General features: G+C 40.5%; 1 protein-coding gene across 13 annotated transcripts in view; it reads left to right on the top strand.

The window, feature by feature from the left end:
• Positions 1-14738, top strand: part of Baz2b (bromodomain adjacent to zinc finger domain 2B) — a 291302-nt gene that overhangs the window by 70155 nt on the left and 206409 nt on the right. For 12 of the 13 annotated variants that reach the window (XM_034494127.2, XM_076928795.1, XM_076928797.1 and 9 more), the window contains exon 3: positions 9217-9564. The gene's annotated coding sequence lies outside the window, so the exon portion shown is untranslated. Of the gene's footprint in view, positions 1-9111; positions 9565-14738 lie in introns of those variants that run through there. The other variant, XM_076928796.1, reaches the window with a different exon arrangement.

Here is a 14738-nt window from a genome sequence, read left to right as displayed (position 1 = left end):
TTTTTGTTTTTTGTTTTTTTTTGAGACAGGGTTTCTTTGTGTAGTCCTGGCTGTCCTGGAACTCACTCTGTAGACCAGGCTGGCCTCAAACTCAGAAATCTGCCTGTCTCTGCCTTCCACGTGCTGGGATTAAAGGCGTGAACCACCACGGCCCAGCCATATGTGATTGCTACTTGAATAGATATAGTAAAAGGAAATGAATGCACAGTAGAAGAAACTTATAACCAAAGTTATAAGAATTGCTTTATGAACACGTCCATGATATGAATATTCCCATCTCAGTGTTTCAACCTACCAGTGTGACGTCTCTGAACAGCGTTGGGAAGACACAGGTGCCTCACTATGTAGTTATGGAGGTTTGAATAAGAATGGACCCCATAGGCTCATCTATGAATATAGTCCCCAGGGAGTGACACTGTTTGAAAGGATTAGAAAGATTAGGTATGATCTTATTGGAAGAAGTATGCCATTTGGTGGTGTGTGGTGAGGTAGGGTGTGGGCTTTCAAAAGCTCATGCCAAGCCCAGAGTCTCTCTCTTTCTAAGGATCAGGATGTAGCTCTCAGATTCTTCTCCAGTACTTCCCTGCATGATGCCATGCCTCCCACACGTAATGATGGTAATGTGTAACAGAGCCCTGGCTGTCCTGGGCATGGTCTGTAGACCAGTGTAGCCTCAGATTCACAGGTGGAGACCTGCCTCTGACTCCTGAGCTGAGATTAAAGTCATGACCCAGCAAGCATGGCTCTCATTTGCTTTATTTATCAGTTCTTAAAATGAGTTGGGGCTGCGTTTTTAGTGGAGGAGTGTTTCCATATTATGTGTATGAAGCTGTAAATGCCATAGATTCCAGCACTGCAAAAAGAACAACAGCAATGGGCTGCTCTTCCAGAGGACCTGGGATCAATTCCCAGCACCAGCATGATGATGGCTCCCAGCATCTGTAACTGCAGCCCCAGGGGACTTGACACCCCTACTCTCCTCCTCTGACAGAGACGTACATGTGGGCTAAACAGCCATACACATAAACAAAACAAACAGATACAAAAAGAACAGCAAACCCCTAAGAAACAAATGAGATGAAATGAGATGATCTTGCTATCCTTTTTTTTTTTTTTTTTTTTTTTTTTTTTTTTTAATTTTTCGAGACAGGGTTTCTCTGTGTAGCCCTGGCTGTCCTGGAACTCACTCTGTAGACCAGGCTGGCCTTGAACTCAGAAATCTGCCTGCCTCTGCCTCCCAAGTGCTGGGATTAAAGGCATGCACCACCAATGCCTGGTGATCTTGCTATACTTGATATATATATATATATATATATATATATATATATATATATATATATATATATATTGTCTGCCATTGCCAGGCGGTGGTGACCCATGCCTTTAATGCCAGCACTTGGGAGGCAGCAGCAGGCAGTTCTCAGGGAGTTCCAGCCTAGTGTAATTCTAGGACAGCCAGGGTTACACAGGGAAAAACCCTGCCCTGAAAAAGAAAACAAAAAACCGGCCCTCATAGGTTCATATTTGAACTCTGATTCTACAGCTAGCAGCAGTGTTTTAGATTATACCCTTAGGAGTTTGGGCTGACCTTGAAGAAGTAGATCTATCAGTGGCAGGCCCTGGGCTCTATATCCTGGCACCACTTCCTGTGTTGTCCTAGCTTCCTGTTCTGCTGAAGTGGCAGTAGCCTGGCTTCCAGCATGCATTCCCTGCTGTGATTGGCTATATCCTATGATCCAGAGAGCCAAAATACACCCTTCCTCCCTGAATCTGACTCTTTTGGTCAGTGTAAGAAAGGTAACTAATATAGGTCTTTCCCTAGCTAAAAATGTGAGTCTGAAGAAAAATACTTGCTATGATTTGGTCTATTACTGTGGCTTGTAATGATATACACTGTCTCATGTGGCCAATGGGAGATGTTCATATTGGTCTCCTTAAATTGGCTCCCAAGTCCTCTTGACAAGGCATCAACAATTGTTAATGGTTTCCATATGTATGGAACACCCTGTGTGGCAGGGTGTTCTAAATTCATCCTAAGTATTTCTGCCCCAAACTTGGAATCAGCTCTTGCTTCTGGGAATTCTCCCAGGCAGATGGTGTTTAGACACTGTCACCTGAGTACTATGGCGTGTGCTGGCTGAAATCACACTAGTCCCCTCTTCTTGATATTTACAGTGGGTGCATGCTAAGAAATAGGCCGTTTTAAATATAAACTATAGAATGAGTTCATTTTAAAGCAGAACAGATTTTCATGTTTCTCATCTGGCCCACATCAAAGGTTAATTTCCCCCAAACACCTGCTTATTCATTTGCTCATTCCCAGACTATGCATGAAGACCCCAAGGGCAGTAGCACAGAGACATTGTTACTGATAACAATAACAGTTCATTGTTATTCTGAGATTCTTTTTCTTAGGGTACTGCTGGAGGATTGTATTGTTACAGAATATGTTTAGGCTGTGCTTACTTGGTGCCTGCTTGGCGCTGAATGGGGGAGCACATTGAGCTACACCCCAAGCCTTCATAGTGTTTTTAAAAGACATGGCTAATTCTTTTCTGTACAGTTTTGCCGACCAATACAAGTTTGTCCTTTCACGGAGTGTCTTTTCAATACTCGATTCTCATTTGATTTCATATAGTTCTCCAACCATGTTTACTGAACAGATTTCATGAGAAAGTCACAAACTTGTTCTGTTTTTGTTCTTTTGCCACCCTGCCCTGCCTCCTCCTGGGTAAACTTGTGTTTGACTCTTTAATGTTTCATTTCACTTGACAAAAGCCTGGGTCAAACACAATGGTGGAGCGCATGCGCAGTTCTCCTCTTACCTGCTTTTTGGTGCAGTGTTTGCTCCAGTTTACTGTTAAGTACTCCTTGTCACATTAAGTGGCTTTTCTGAAGAGGCCCGTGGTACTCTGCTGTGGCAGTGCAGTGGGTCATCCGTCCATTACCCTACAGCAGACACTTGCTTTATTTCTGAGCTTTTTCTATAATGAGCTGAACTTATATACCCATTTTCAAAATTTTGACTCAAATTTCTGAAAGTGAGATTTGCTATTCCGAAAGTGCATAGGGGTGTAAACTTTGTTAAAAGCTGTAAAATTCTTCCATTGTTGGGGCTTTCTTCTTTATTTTGTACTCAAGTAAACTAAAATGTAAAAATGGGGTGTGTGCCATCCCATTTCTCACAAGAGCTTTCCTAAGAGGCTGTTCTGAAAACTTAGAATTTATTATTTATTTATTTATTTATTTATTTATTTATTTTTGACAAACTAATGGATGAGAAATAGTATCTGAGTGATTTAATTTGCATTTCTCATTATACAAAGGTTGCATTTTTACTTAAGAAACACTTGCATTTTTTTCATGTAAAACCTGTCTTTATCTCTTGCATTTTGCTGCCCAGTTGTTTTGCTCTGTGTCTAAAAATACTCATTTTATGTCAGGTTATTAGTTGTGTGTGTGTGGCAAAGTGCATTTCACAGCTCATCATTTATGTTTTTACATTGCTTTTGAGGGTGCCCCCCCCTTTTCCATAAAGTTTATTTGATGTGATGAAATTCAGCAGTCTTTCACTTTATTGTATATGACTTCTACATGGATAGGAGGGTCTTCCCTGCCTGCAAGGGAGTCCCTTAGAGTTCTACACCACAAGATGCACATTTTATGTGGAAACATCTGATCTCTCTGAAAAATGATTCTCGGAAAGATCGAAGTTTATCTTTTTCAGTGTGGAAACTCGGTGATTTAAACACTAAAGTCTGTGTCTGCTGTGAGACACACCTTTTATCTGTGTTACATACATGTTGTCACTTCTGTGTCTGCTGTGAGACAAACTTTTTATCCATGTTACATACATATCGTCACATCTGTGTCTCACTGTGAAGCACACCTTTTGTCTGTTACCATACATGTTGTCACTTGAGTCGGCTTTGCATCCTTGTTACTTATGAACAGCTAACTTATAAATGCTTCATAATAATTCAGTGTCTAGTCTGATTGCCTCGACTCTGCTTTTTTTTTTTTTTTTTTTTTTAAAGCTTTCTTTTCCTCATGAATGTTGCAATGAGTTTCTGCTTATGGTAGTTAGTTACTACAAACACTTTTAGAGAGGAAGTCAAGCCGGAGGAGGCAAGGTGAGAGCCGGAGAGGGAAGAAGAAACAGGAAGGAAAGAAGTCCAGCACTGGGGAATCTTTGTTCTAAAGTTGGGTACATACATTTTGAAGATTTATACTTGACTTTGGTGGCTACCATTAAAAGAGCTGTGGAACACAGTGTTAAACTCTGCCAACCGTCTTATGACTGACATTTTCCTACACAGCCTGGACTGTAGTTAGTGACTCTAGCTTCGACCCAATTCCCTAAGCTAGAAATCCCCCTAGCCCTCCTCCCACTCACTCTTCCCCTTAATTCTGTTGTCCTTTAGTCACACTGAAAATTTGCCCCAGATTATCGGAGTTTAAGCCTCCAATGCCACTGCCTTTTACAGAGTTCTTTGTGAATTGTTTATTTCACTGTATTTGCTATTAGTTATCATTTTGATATACAGAGTCTTGCTGTATAACCCATGCCAGCCTTAGACTTGTGGGACTCTCCTTCAGTCTCCCAGTGCCTGGGATGACAGGCCTGCACCGCTATTCTAACCTGAACAATCTCTTGATACTCCAGCCTATCATTGTGTTAGTATTCCTTTAAACCAAGGTCAATCATGTTAACCCTTTATTAACATTTGCTGGCTCTCAGGATCAATCCCCCCACCTTACCATAAAACCTCAGCCTTTCAGTATCAGACCACAGCCCTCCCTTACAGCCCCTTGTCAGGCCCTCCATCTCTGTCATTTCTTCATTCTGCACACTGAATGCCCCTATGTAATTGCATTTCTTTATTTTATATCATTATTTTACTTTTTCAAAATAAGGTTTCTCTGTGTAACACTGGCTATCCTGGAATTCACTCTATAGCCCTCACTGGCCTTGAACTCAGAGATCCAACTGCCTCTGCCTTTCAAGTACTTAGTTTAAAGGTTTGCTCCACCACAACCCTTCTTAAGGGCATTTCCCAGCAGGGGGTGTGTAAACAGTGACTCTTGAGTTTAGAATACCTCTCTTCCCTCAATCCCTAACCTCTTTTGTCAGGTAAGCTCTTCGAATGAGATCCCATTCAAATGTAGTCTTTGATAAAGCCTTTTAAGCCTAGTCAGAATTTAGTAACTCCATTTTTAATCTCACAAAACTTTATTGTGTTTTTATGAAGTGGTTTGTCTCTTAGGAATTTCGCACTTTCAACATCAAACAGAAAATGAGCTCTTCATGTTTTTTGCAGCTTCTCACGCAGTGCATAGCATACAGCAAGCACTCAAGCATAGCATACAGCAAGCACTCAAATGTCTCTTCCGTGAGTGAAAACAAACTGTGCTCCACTAGCAATTGGGACAGAAACAAGATATGACCTGGCTGGCTCAGTGCACTATAGAGCTGTGTTCTCACTTTCCTACTACTGCCACCCTTACACACAGTTCCTTATGTTGTGGTGCCGCCAACCATTGTTAGTTTGTTGCTACTTCAGAACTGCAATTTTGCTACAGTTGCAAATCATGATGAACATATACTTGACCCCCAGTGGGGTCGGGACCCACAGGTTGAGAATCAATGCTACAGTGCGCGTCTCCCGGTGTGTGTGTGTGTGTGTGTGTGTGTGTGTGTCTGTGTTGTTGTTCAGACAAAATCCTTACTCTTTTCGGAACCACTGGCAGTATTCATAGTAGTAAATTGGATCTCTCTACCTTGGTCCTTAAACCAGTTGTTGCTTTATGGAAACAAGTACAACCCTTTATAGTTCACAGTAGTGCATAATTAGTCTGTGTGGCAGATAGACAGTCCACAGAAGTTCAGAATTAAGATTAGAAGAGACTGCTCCATCATTAAACCCTCTCACAGCTGTGCACATGGTTAAGTGCTGAATTAGGTGATCTCAGGTGGAAGACAAAGTGCTGTGGGAACCGAATAATTTTATAACTATCGTAATTATTTTATCTGATTTTTCTCAACTCTTGAGTTAATCAGTGGAAAGATCAAAGAGAAAACCTGGAGATGGGATGACATGATCGCCACAAGAAGCAGAGCACAGCTTTGTCCCAACGTGTCAGTGCTGGAGTACAGCCTGAGGTTCCTGGTGCTTCATTGCTTTAAAATATCCCTTTGGAAATACAGGCTAAATTGTCCAGCATGGTGGCGCATGCCTGTCATCCTAGCACTCAGAAGGCAGAGGCAGGTGGATCTCTGTGAGTCCCATGCTAGCTTGGTCTACAAGGTGAGTTCTAGGACAGCCACAGCTATGTATAGAGACCGTGTCTCAAACAAAACAGAGAGAGAGAGAGAGAGAGAGAGAGAGAGAGAGAGAGAGAGAGAGAGAGAGAGAGAGTGTGTGTGTGTGTGTGTGTAATATTGGATAATGAATTGCTTTCAATGACCAAATAACATGAAAGGACTCAAAGCTATATTTTAATATAAAAATGAAGTTTTTATTGATAGGAAAAAATAGAAATTGGTTTAGAATTTTGGGTGTCAAATATTGACTTACATTAAACTTTATGTTTGGTGGCAGTTCCTGATTATACAAGAAACTCTTGATTATAAGTTTTCAAATGTTCTGAATAGACATTAGTATAAAACTCTTTACTATAACCACTTCTTAGGTCCAAACTTTTTAAAGAGGCTAAGGCTCACTTTGCAGCTCAGTGTCACACAACCAGGAAAAAGACAACTTTTTGTTGCTGGTGGCTTCAATGTAAATTTCATGTACACACTTTTAAAACATTTTTGAACTCTGGTTCTATAATCATTCACAGGAATGATACTCTTTTTATAGTAACTAGTTGATTATTATGTAGACACATATATTTTTCTTTATGATGTTTCCATAATTTAGTTACTATACTTCCCCCCATATCCCCCCCATAACACACTAGAAGTCAAGCAATGTAAATGACATATCCTTATGAAACCCATTGTTTAGGAACCGACTTAACATCCATAGACTACATTTTACTTTAAAATATTATAAAAATACATATTTGGAAGGTATTTGCATGACATAGTTAAGCAGAATAACATTCTGGGTTGTAGAAGTTCTGGTTTACCAGTCATCTTTGTTTAAGGAGAACTGCATCTTAAGAGAACTCTGAAAATCAAGACAACTTGGAAAGCAACCCCCTTCAGTAACAAATATTGAAATACCAACATTCAACTTTATATGCAGAAATATTGGTAAATTCCATTTGAATAAAGACCACCATTATAGAATAATATGTAACTTTTTCGATCTGACTGAGGATCATAGTCTACATGCTGCCGTTCATATTTACATTTTAATCTATGTTTATCTGGACTTTATTAGTCAATTCTGAGACGGTGGAATTGGCGACCTGGTCATACATGTGTAGAGCTTGGCCTTGGAGTTAATTAAATATGAGTTAATAATATATTGTAAGAGAATTATTGTCTGTATTATAGTTATTAGGTAGTTACTGAAATTATAGTTTGAAGGAACGCAGCGCATGGCAAACTCAGGATTAAATCATACATTTGAACCTTAGGCCAGCTTTACTATAGAGACAGTTTGCTGCTAAAAGAGAAATTGTATGTCATTGAAATTAAATGCTTTTCTGGGGATGGAAGATTCCAGTTTTTAATGAAATTACTGAGTGTGGTGTAGTGAAATGATTAAAATCTGTATTCCGGGAATGTGGCAGGGGAAAAAAATCAATATATGCTAGCACAGCTTTCCTGCTCAATGTGAACCCTAAGATTGAAATAAACTACTACAAAAATAATAATTAAAAACATATCAGCACATTAATTTATTTAGCATCAGTCTCCCGAGACATCATCTTCACTAATTTTTAGCATACATTACTATGTAATGAGCAGCCGTCTTTTCAGATGCCCCTATTAGACAGCAGCACCGCTGCCCTTCCCCCACGCTCCTGCCTCGCAATCATTGTACTTGCACTTATTATGTTACAAATGACCGAGGTAAGGCTGACATTCTCAGTGCATGCAAAAAGACCTAGTCTGCCAGCTTTTTTTTCCTTCCTAATGAAGCAGCTTTGTGAAATCTCCCCATGTGTTAATACTAATGAAGATCCTCCAGCACAATTAAAATCACAGCCAGTGGTTGAGGAGGAAACATAAAACAATAGCATCTTTTAAGATACATCTAGCCACATATGTATGCATAAAATAATATATGGTCAAATTATTCTCCGATAACTAAATTTTTACTTGGTCTTCATCCTGAAAACTAAATTATCTAATTTGTAATTACATAAAGTTTTTAAAATGTTTATTGTGTTCTTAAGGGGAAAAAGGACACCTTAATGATTTTTTAAAAAATTACCTTTCTTTCTTCATGGGTAATAACGTGTACAAGATTAAGAATTTTTCTTTTTTAACTGGTTTTTAGGAGGCTGCGGGTACACTGTTGGAGGGAACGGGGTGTTCTTTACCTTTAGTTTAACTTGATTGGTTGAAGGGACTTGGGGAGTGGAAGGTTAAAAATTGAGACAGCCAGCTGACATTCTGGGGCTCTGATAGAGCACAGCACGTTTAGTTGGTCTTTTAAAGTGTTTAGTTCTTACATTTAAGCTCTTTTTTTTTTTCCTAACTGAAACTAGAAAAAAAACGAGATTACGGCGTGCAGATTATACAAATAACTGTAAAAGGACTTACTGCTTAAACGTCTTTCATTTGAATATTATTTTGACTCACACCATGAACATCACAACCAGTTTAATTCGTCCATGGAAAAGCATTAGCAGTTTACCTTGAGATCGCCTCGCGCCCCGCTTTTTTGAGCCCTAGCATGCACAAATTCTTGGCATATTAATTTAGTGTGTAGGTTCCAACACAATTCCTAGTTTACAAACATAAAAGTTGGTGAAGATGGCTAATCTATGTTCCCTAATAGTCGGTTTACGTTTTTAAAAAATTAAGTATTCAGTTCTGTCCCCCCTCCCCGCCCCCCGAAAAGCAAAACAAAACGTTTAAGTTTCTTAACTTTTTCCTGGGACGAGGAGCGGAGCAAACTCAAAGATACAGTATTCTTGGAATGAAGAAGCAGCCCCCTCCCTTGGCTCCTTTTAGAGCTGATAGGTCATTTATTATTGGAACTGAAATGGTATAAACAATTCTCTCGCTCTTTTTCCCCTTGTTAACAGCAACTTTCATTGTTAGAGAGAGGAGAGAGAGAGAAGCCTTGTTGGTTGACGTCACTTGGTTCATGAAGCCTTCGCCTAGAAGTGAAGCTGCTGAACAAACCTTGAGAAGAATCATCTCCTGCTTCAATCTGCTGCTGGATAGGAACTAATCAGAGAGAGAGCGGCGGAAGACGGGGACGGAGGGAGCCAGGGCTTTCGCGATCACGGATCTCACCTCCACTCCAACTCCCTAGACTTTCTTGCAGAAATTATCAGAGAAATAAGGAGGCGGTGGGGATTCCGAAAAGCTTAACCCGCACCCGGGAAGGGCGAAAATCCCTTCCCCCGCAACTCAGTTCGAAAGTGAAGGTGAGTTTGAGAGCCGGGGTGCGAGGGTGCGGGAGAGGTGGGTTCCGGGCGGAGAGCGGCGGCTGCGGGCTGGAGCCCTCCCGAGGCGCCCGCCGCTGTTTACCCGCGCCGCCCGCCCGGTGTGTCTCTTTGTTGTGCGGGCTGCGACGCAGCGGTGGCTCTGGGGTCCCGACTAGAGTCCCGGGCGGAGGGCGCGGGGCCCTGGTCCCGGGCGGGGGGGGGGGTGCGGGCTCCGCGGAACGGAAACTTTGCTGGGAGTGCGGGCGCGGGCGCGGGCGGCCGGGCCTCGTCCCTCCATTGTGCCTGCCGCCCTTGCCGCCGGCCTCGCGGCGTCGTCCAGCCCGGCCCGCTGCGGCGCCCCGCGGGGCAGTTCCCGAGGCGCCGGGCCCCGGCCGCCTCCGCCTCCGCCCCCGGCCCGCAGCCTCGCGCCCGCCGACCCGCGCCAGGCCGCCGCGGCTCCGGAGCCGGGTGGGGTGGGGCCGCGGCCCCGGGCGGCGGGTACCCGGCGGCTCGGCTTCGGGCGGGCTTCGGGCGTCCCGGGGCCGCGGCGGCCTGGCGGGCTGGGCTCCCGGTCCTCGGTCTCCGCGCCCTCCCCCGCGACGCCCCGCTCCCCTCCCCGAAAGTAGTTCCGCGAACCCCAGAATTGGGATCGGGAAAGGCTAGGAAGTGTGCCGAGACTCGGAGCCGGCCCCGCGGGGTGGGGGCTGCCTCCTCTTCCCCTCTCCTCGGTGTTTATCTTTTGTGTGTTGTTTCCTTGTAAAGAGAGAAGCAGCTGCAGTCCGTGGCCGAGTTGTTGAAATTTATCCCTTTGTGTATATTACAATATCCTCCATTTTTCCCCCTGCCCTCTAAACAACAAGCGTTTCGCCATCTTGGGCAATTTTTATTCCCAAGTCTATCTCTCTCTCTTTTAATTTTTAAGGAAAGGGAAGAAGCCATAGACATGCAAAAAGTGTGCCTGGATAAGACTCAAAGTTAGGAACCGTTCAGGGGGCCATGTGACGTCATGTAAACTTTTATCAAGAAAATTTCCCCAAAGTGGTTTTTTGTTTTCCTCAAAATTGTTTGGTTTTTCGGAATCCTGTAACTTAAGAGTCTAGTGATTAGTTGTGTAGTTTATTTTTTGTATTTTGCATTCAGAATGGAGCTCAAAACCCTCCATGTTTGGTAACAAGTGGAAGATTATTTTTTTTAAAAAAATGATTGAAACTTTTACTATGCCACTTAGTATTCACCTAGTTTTGTGCACGAGGGTTTTCTTTAAAATTTCAAGTGTATTTGTACAATATAGTTCTTTTCTTGCGAGGTTCCACAAAACTAACAAATTGAGCTTAGTTAATATTTATGTATACACTTGGGGTATCTACCTCCCCTTTTATAGTTGTGTTCTCCTCTTTCCTGTTATTTACATTTTAAAAGAACTATACAGAATATCAGAATATTCAGATTCTTGATACTTTCACATCTTAGTAGTGAATATTAAAGTCAAAGGGTTGGCAAAAAATGTAGCTTAGCATATAAAAGGCAGAATGAACTTTAATAGATAATTTACAATCTTTTGATGTAATCTTTATTAACCATCATAAAAATAATGATTAAAAACTACAATTTAAATTTTTTTGTGTAAAATAGTTTTTCACCTTACAAAAAAAAAAGTTGAGCTGGTCACATGACTCTACTTAATGATACACTCACTGAGGAGTATATAAATAGGCACAGTAAATTGAATGGGAAAGCGTAATTCTGTCTCCAGTAGTCATTTTCAGTCAGCATATTTACATCTCTTCTAACAGGGACGTGAAACTGTCTGTATTTAATTTGCATTCTCTTTGTCTTCTGGGTTGGGGAAAAAACATTGACTACAATGAACTTACAAAAAAAAAAAGGTAATAGAAAAATTCTAACTACATTAAGGAGATTGTCTAATATTGTCTAATATCCGAAAACTTCTATTGTAAATGGTATTTTTTGAGTGTCTGTAGAATATTCTATGCTGTTGTCTGCTATTTTCTCAGAAATTTGCTGTGTGTAAAATGCTACATAGAAATCTTAATGGAATTGAATGTCTGCTCTTCAGTGAACTGTAGGTAGGTGAAAAATGTTTAAATAGTTAGAAGCACATAGACCAGATGGCTCTAAATTATACATGCAACAAAGGACTAGGAGATTTGGCAGATTATAAATGGAAGCAACAGAGGATAAGCAGTTTAAGAAAATGGTAGTTAAGTCCGTTGCTGTCTCACACCTATTGTAAACACTGCTGCACAATCAATAATTTAGATGACACCACGGCATTTGTGTGTCTCAGTAGAAAAGTAAGATTTTACAAATATTCGCAGCAAATGCTGAATGTAAAATGTATTTAAGCGATGGTGACAAGATTTTTATTTTTTAGGAAATCAGGTTGTGTGCTTTTAAAACAGGAAGTTATTTATCAGAACTTAGTATGTTCATATAATGGTTTTCAGAGAAATAGGGCTAGGTACATATTTTAAAATCTAGATAATGCTATCTGAAATGCTGTTGGTTAAACTAATACATTGACTAGGCTAAGCTGATACATTCACTCTTTATGTTAGTGAAAATGGGGTCTTAGCAAATGCATGGATTACAACACTGTCGCCTCATTTACTAAATAGTGTGAGTTTGAAAGAATATATTTTAGTTTTCATACTTGAGTTTTGTACATGATTTGACTTGATGAATATAGTTTACTATTTATTTATAAATGTAAATATTTTGTGTGACTCAGATCTTTCTGGAAGAATCAGAGTATATTTAGCTTTTTCAAAAGAATAGAATATCTTAAAAAGTATTGGACTTAGCAGAAATGTGCCTTTAGTGTATATAAGCCACTCATTCAAAATCCACATACGCTGTAAGGGAAAGCCAGGGCTTCTGAACGTGTTCCCCTTTCTCTCATTTCTTTGTTTGCATGTTTATTGTAGAGTTGCAGTGTAAAGGAGCAGATGTTTTGCCAAACATCCTGATGTGTTGCTTTTTCTTATGGGAGTGCATAGCTGCTCCTTCTGATGCATCAACTTGACAGCTGGTTGATTTCATGGAGCTGCTAAGAAGCCATTAGTGGTGTCATTGAATTGAGACAGAGCAGTCACTCCCAGCTTGAACTGCAATTGTTAATGTCTTTGTTGCTACTTTTGTGTTACTATACAAGATGTGGGATACGACAGTTGCACAGAAGTTCAAGGTTTCTGTCTTATCTCCTTGAGTAAGTGGAAGGTAGTACATTAGACCTTGGTGACTCATGGATGTAAAGATTTCATACAAGAGAGGGGTTTGAGATTGTAGTTTCAGAGTGATTGAACTAGTCTTTCTTAGAAAACTACTTTAAAAAAGAAAGGAAGCATGGCATAACGCAGACAAAGTCATAAAGTGGTATTGACCCCTGTAAGAAATGATGTAATCAGGGTTCAGTGAATTTTTTAATATACTTAATTTCCTGAGGGATTAATCGAATTGTCTAGTAAGTATTTTAGGAGGTTTTTTTAATTACAGAAAATTAAATATTTTGAGTAATAAAGTCTTAAAATATTGTGGTTTATTTAGTAAATATTGGCTCATTTGGCTTAATGTTTCTTTAAACTTTTACTGTGGGAGATGATCAGAAAAGAACTAATTATTGGAGAATAGACCATTTTGCTTGTAATTTTCTAACGAGGCCAAAATTCATAAGACTTTAAAAATTTATAAGACTGTGTTCTAAATTATTCTCCTAGTAGCTATTTAATGATTTTCTTAAACTAAAATCGTGCTTTTGTTGTGGAAACAGCATTCTGTTTGTTTCAAGAGGCAGGGTCTTGCCCGTAGCTTCTTGCTGGCTTCCACCAGGGTCTTTCCTTGGCCTCCTGAGGGCTGACATCACAGGCTTGTGCCACTTCTACCTGTGGCTTCAGATCACCTGTGACTTAGTATTCCAACTGCATCGTTATCCTGGTGGTGCCCAGGCTTTGTACTTTTTATAATTACTTGCATAGTTTTGTTGGTAGGAAGAGAAACAAGAAGGGACAAAGGGTAAGAGTAAAGGCTGATGGTCACAGCAGACAGGGGTATTGTCAGAAAACTGCAAGAAAAGAAAACAGCTGACGGTGGTGTCAGAATGCAGTGTATTTTATTATTTTTGAGACCTTTTTAATCCTAATATTTATTGATTCCCCCCCCAAAGTTCTAGATCTTAAAGTTGAATAAAATTTAAGAACTCTTAAGAGTATAATTTACTTAAAAAATACATAAAATATAAAAATTGATCATTGGAAGACATAATTTGCTGAAGTCCTATTAAAAAAACCTCCTGTTTAAAAAAAAAAAAAAAAAAAAAAAAAAAAAAAAAAAAAAAGACTTCCTATAAAGTGGTGGTGCACGCTTTTAATGCCAGCCCTCTGGGTCTCTGAGTTTGAGGCCAGCATGATCTACAGAGTGAGTTTCAGAATAGCCAGGGCTACAAAGAGAAACCTTGTTTCAAATAAAACAACAGAAAATGACTTCCTTCATAATATGAGCAAATTTTCAACTTGTATGACACACCTCTGAGTGATTCTGGGATTATTTCCTGAGATCATAAGTTTATGGAGTCTTTGCTTTGGGGGAAGTCATACATTTCTGTCACTAAAGTTACAGTTTATTTTGAGGCAATACAACACCCTAGTCTTTTTGTATTGTAGCCATTACGTTCCTTAAAAACCAAATCATTCTCCTGAATTAATCTGTGTGGATATCATTTTAAAAGAAGATTCATTTGTATTATTTCTAGTTATGTGTATATGTGTGGGGGGTGGCAGTGGGATTTTGTGCAGGTCCCTCCCCAGAGACCAGAAGAGTCAGATTTCCTGAATCTGGAGGTACAGGCTCTTTTGAGTCACCCAGTATAGGTGCTGGAACTAAACACAGGCCCTCTGAGTTGCTGAGACATCTCTCTGGTCCTGTAACTAGCTTCTGAAGAAATATATTTACTTAACAGGTATTTGTGTCAGGGCAGATAGTCACACAAACCAAATTATGGTGAATTGAGTTATTAGGAATTATTTAGCCGGATGGTGGTGCCGCACGCCTTTAATCCCAGCATTTGGGAGGCAGAGGCAGGCGGATTTCTGAGTTCGAGGCCAGCCTGGTCTACAGAGTGAGTTCCAGGACAGCCAGGGCTACACAGAGAAACTTGT

This window comes from Arvicanthis niloticus, chromosome 2 (assembly GCF_011762505.2).
Source record: "Arvicanthis niloticus isolate mArvNil1 chromosome 2, mArvNil1.pat.X, whole genome shotgun sequence".
NCBI lineage: Eukaryota > Metazoa > Chordata > Mammalia > Rodentia > Muridae > Arvicanthis > Arvicanthis niloticus.
Note: the sequence above shows the minus strand (reverse complement) of the source record. Positions and strands in the feature narration are given on the sequence as shown.